Source organism: Geospiza fortis, unplaced genomic scaffold (genome assembly GCF_000277835.1).
Source record: "Geospiza fortis unplaced genomic scaffold, GeoFor_1.0 scaffold486, whole genome shotgun sequence".
NCBI classification, from domain to species: Eukaryota; Metazoa; Chordata; class Aves; order Passeriformes; family Thraupidae; genus Geospiza; species Geospiza fortis.
Window position 1 is genome coordinate 837,451 of NW_005054417.1, and position 5,356 is coordinate 842,806.

Here is a 5,356-nt window from a genome sequence, read left to right on the forward strand (position 1 = left end):
GTGGTGGAATTCAGCCCCACATCTCAGTATTACTGACAAGTCCTTGACATGTAAGTCTACAACTAAACTAGTGCAAACACATGCAAGAACAGATATTTGCAATGATTTTTCCACACTCCAGCTGCACTTCAGTGGGTCCAGATATGGGCAGAATTCTCCACGTGCAGTGTCACTCTTCTGTATTTACACGGAGCTTGGCATGCTACATGGTTTTTCTCTCTTTGGATACTTCAAGATAAAGGCATTTCTTAAACTTCATAAGCTTTCATGACAAGCCTGCCCCCCAGGGCTCACCTTGGTTCAGTTCACTGCTGGGGCTCAGTGACTGATGTTACACAGATTTTCCACCTGCAGTTAATCTGACACATTTCTGTAGATGCACCTCCAGAACACAGAGCTACAGTGGATGAAACAAGAGGTAAATGGCATTTGTGTGTGTATCAACTGCATTTGGTGTGACTCTAAGCCAGGCCAAACATGGTTTTAACAAGAACACAGGCTCCCCCAGGCAAACAGATCTCTTGCATTAGCACATCTGGTCATCTAGATATTTCGAAGTAAAGATAATAATTTATTTAAAAGATCTTTATCTATTGTTAATGACAGTGCTTGTGCAAGTGGCTTGACTGGTAAGGACTGAGGCAGAAGGCTTCTGGGAACAGATGAAGGGTGAGCCAGAAGAAGGTGAAAAAGCAAAATGAGCAGTGAGAGTGTAGAGTTAAAAATAAAAGGTGTAAATCTAACAACTATTGAAAACTTTATGTAACTACTGAAATATCTGACATGCAAGCTTAGGCTGGGAATTAAAGGTTCCCTTCCTTTTTCCAGCAACATCTAGTAGGAGGCTGATGACAGCTCAGAACTTCAGCAAGACAGAGTATCAGAAACAGAAATAATCTCCACTCCTGAAGTCTTTAAACATTTGTGATGGAAAGTACCTGCTTTATTTGCCTGACTATAATATAACTTTTTCACTTTCACAGTTGATATCTTCCACAGTTACATAATGCTTTGAATAGCTTTTAGGTTTACACTGTGTATTTTTAACTTTACATTCTCACTCCTGAGCAGACACCTTACTCGGGGGATGAACCAAACTGCAGCTCTGCAGCGATGCCAACAAACATCAGCCCAGTGAAGCTGCTCGTCTCCCAGGGCCATGATTCAGCCACATCCCCAACAGACTCGTGGTTAAAGCACCCATCCAAGCAGATGGAGGTCTAGAACAATTCAAATCTAAATCCCTTTTTTTGTCATACAAGCACTTGCTGTGCCCTATTTGCCAGCTTCTGCACACCCTAACTCTAACCTGGACATCCCAGGGTCTGTGGGATGCACCTGAATGAGTCAGGGATGCCATGGGGCAGTGGCTTTGGCACACAGTCCAGCTTTAGTGCTATCTTCCTGATTTGATTCTGTAACTTGGCATTAAACCATATTAGCTGCAAAGTGGAGACAATCTTGAAAAAATGCAGGTCTTTCCCACACTGAGTGCTCTGAACACTGGGCTTTCAACACATCCCTGGTTTTTGCACCCCTTTGTCCCAGAGAATTCTTAGAGCCTTCTCTTGTTCCTGCATTTGACATCAGATGAATTTTTTTCAGGGCTCTAATTTTTGAGGGCAAGAGCAGAAGCCTCTGAGCCAACCCCTGGTTCTGCTGTGGTCCAGCCCAGCAAGGGCTGTGGAAAGTGCCCTGAGCAGAGTGACTCTGGCCACATACAGAAACCAGAGAAGGCCATCTATAAACCTAAACACAAAAAAACTCTCACTAAGAGAATTTAAACACCTCCTCCAGCAGCAGCCACTGACTGGGATTTGTGTATTTTTGTTACAGCCAAATCCTACACTGGGTACTTCTTCCACCTTTTATAGATGGTAGCGCTTGAAAAGAGCTCAGGATGGGAAGAGCCAGTTCCCAGAAGGAGAAATCTCTGTGGTCAGGCTGCTTCAAGGCATGAGGCCACTTGGACAGTGAGCTATGTCTCCCAGACTCTTCCTTATGGAAAACTGGGTGAAGGAGCAGCTAAGGCTCTCCACCTTAACTCCACACTTAAGGTGACGGTACTGAGATACTCAATTCCATGTCTATTATCTGACAGCCTTTAGTGTGGAAAGATAAAAACTTAAATGTGCTATTTAGCATTTTATTTTACTGATGTGTTAAAAAAAAAAAAAGCACCTTTTGCCTACATTTAAACTGTAAATTAAAACTTTTTTATCTTTACCTGGCAGGGAATGCTGTTAGTTGAATGACATTTTTAAAAAGGTTTCCAGTTTGAATTTTGCTCAGTTCTGCACGCTAGGTATGACTGGAATTACAGCATTATGTTGTGTTATGACACAACTTGATGATGTCTTGCTTGGAAGTGTTAGCAACAACAACTAGTTCACTATAAAAATGCAAACCTGATTCCATTTACTTCATTACTCACAAAAAAAGGAAGGAGTTTCATTAGAACTTAACTATACATAAGTCTGCTAAAACCTTTTCAAAGTACACAGAGAGTTTAATTCTCTTTCCAAAATGACTAAGAGCTCCTACAGAAGAGCCCTCTTACGACTACCTGGGAAGAACATTACATCCATAGCAGAAAAGAACATCACTTCTTAAAAAAGGTAATTCATCATGCCACCTGCTACCATGTCCCCATGCTTCATAACTTATTTTTATTGACCAAGGACAATGCAGGGAAAGAAAAATGCAGTAGAGATGTATTAAACATTTAAAAAGTCTAAGAAAATAGAAAATATCTTCCCATTAAACAGTTATTGATAACTTCTCCTCTTGGAGGACAGCATGATGTAGGGAGCACCATTACTTTACTTCAGAGATAATGCAGAAGGCAGCCATCTGATGCTGTATGTCAGACCCTCCTTAAGCACTTGCTGAGGAAATAGATGGGCCTGTTTTCTAGACAGTGAAATCATAGACTGAACTTTCTTCTCCCTCTCTCTGGGGGAAGTTGCCAGCACACCCAAGGGAAGGTCTGGCGCCAGCTCTAAGGGGGAACTGTTGCATGCCTGCTTGGGTAATCCTGCCTTGGCTGCAGCAACAGTACAAGAGGCATCTGGAGACAGGGCAGCGGAGAAGCCAACAAACAGCAAGGCTTCTGCATGTTTTACAGAGCTGCCAGGCTTCTCACAGGATGAATCATGTCCAGGTACAGGTGTGTCTAAGATCCAAAAATCCAATAGCAGGTGTGAGAAGAGGGATTTACAAACTGTCAGAAGCTCACAATGCCCAGTCTGTGGCTAAGCAGTGGGACTGGCCCAAAGATGCCTGTGCAAGTGTTCAGCTTCCTGTCCAGCACCACTGGAACTAATCTTGCCCTTTCTGCTATGTCTTCCCAGCTGGCCCTTGAGGCCCCTTGGCCAGCTGCCTTCCCACCCTCTGTGCAGAGCATTTGCCACAGCTGAGCCTCTCTCTTGATTCAGGGCCACAAAGTCTCCTACAGCTTCTCAAGTCCAATATTGGATTTCTGAGTCTTACCACAGGCTCCCTTGTAAGTCTGCCTCTTAAGTATGGCCTTTATATCTTGCCATACTGCTACAAAGAATAATATTGGTTATAATTTGGCCTTACACTTACTAGATTATCTGACCTTTTAGAAATAGACCTTTTATATAAGTACAACCAGCAGTTTTAAATATATCAGCACAGTCTGGTGACTCAAGTGGTTGGTTCAAAGCACACTGGGCAGAGCCAGTCTCTTTGTACCACATGGTGGCTTTGCCATCTTATTATTGCCTCTCTTGGGTCTCTCATCCAGGTTTGATTTCCAAGGCTAGATTGAGAAGGTCATTTGTAGTCTCAATCTTACAGCACTAGATAATATTGACATGGAGTTGACTGATTTAAAATCAAAAATATGATAGTGGTTCTTGTTCCTTGGTGGAAGATTATGATGGCCATTGCTTCCAACTAAGTACAACTCAAAAAGTACCTTACAGATATGCCATCAGTATTTCCTTGCTTCTCTTATGGTGATTAGAGGAAACATAATTTAATTGATGTAACAGGGGTTTATTGGAATAATGTAATCTCAGTAGATACATAGATCAAATAAAACACTTTAGGATTCTTATTTTATTATGTATTTCCTCATCCCTTTGTTATCATTCCAGTGAAGAGTAAATATAATGAGCAAATTTATGCCTAATGCCACTGGGTATAAATCTAAATAACTGCTTTCAACTCCACCTAAGTATAAAGAACAAAAAGAGTGAAAAAATGAATCAGTATTGCCTCAGTTTTACCAGTATAAAAATCTCTCAACCTATACTGCTAAAATTAAACTAGTTGTGAAACAGCATGAACTAGTCGTGAAAAAGCATGCCTGGAAGGTAAGTATTGCAGCTACACTGCAAACTCCTTCAAATGTTTCATTAACTACAAGAACCTTAATACACACTCTAACAGATATATAAAAATAGTTTTTTTCTTAAATTTTCTTAAATTAAAAAGTAAGTACTGTTATCAGATAATGAAGATTTGAATATATGTAACTCAGGATAGCTTAAAGTGCTCTGGCTCGTTGTTTTCTCAAGTTTTAAAAGAATCAATTGTTTCAAAAATGTACGTATCTTCTTCCCTGGCAAACATGGAGCAAAAAAATCTTTGAAAATAAAGAACCTCCTCGGGACAGCAAGTTCTCAGAAGTGTTTTTACCTAGAGCAGGACAGGTTGCTCTGTCCTTTAACTCCTGGAGAAGGTGCTCTCAGTGCCCTGCCCTGCAACACCCTGCTGCACGACGAGCAGGCCAGCCTGCCCTGGGACCTCCGAGCTGGCCACACACCCGGGCTTCTCCACCCTTAGTACTTAGAACACGTTATTGCTTATGCTCCAGTTCCTGATAAATAGCTTCTCTAGTAACAGGAATTGCGCATTTAATAGGCTGTGGGGTTTTCTCTCTTAACAACTTGTAAATCTGCCTCCTCCCCCGTCAATAAACTCCCTCTCCCCGAAACACAAAGTAGTGACCAGGACAAGTGCGTAGCTAGCTCACTGGAAGGCTCATGCAGTGACACCTCTGTGCTCCTGGGGAGGCATTCACGAAGTAAATGACAACCGGGCATGAACGGTGCGCCAGCCTGGTGATGAAGGCGACCCTGAAGGCGTCCTTCTCCCTTCTGAAGAAACACCCTGCTGGGGTAAGTAGGTGAAAGAGAATTGTAATTTCCTTTATTCCAAACCCAAGTTGCAGACAGTTTGACCCCAGACAGCCGCGCCAGGAGCTGCAGGTGTTCCCTGCCCGTCCAGCCCGGCACCTGGGTCGCGCCCGCAGCGGGTTTTAGGGTGCCCAAACTCAGGGTTCTGCCGTCCCCGAGGGCTCCCCGCCGCCGGCTGCTCGATC

General features: G+C 42.9%; 1 protein-coding gene across 1 annotated transcript in view; it reads left to right on the top strand.

The window, feature by feature from the left end:
• Positions 1-4,943: 4,943 nt before the first annotated feature.
• The window catches only part of BVES (blood vessel epicardial substance), a 49,585-nt gene continuing 49,172 nt past the window's right edge, over positions 4,944-5,356 (top strand). The window contains 1 exon segment of the mRNA XM_031061581.1: positions 4,944-5,153. The gene's annotated coding sequence lies outside the window, so the exon portion shown is untranslated.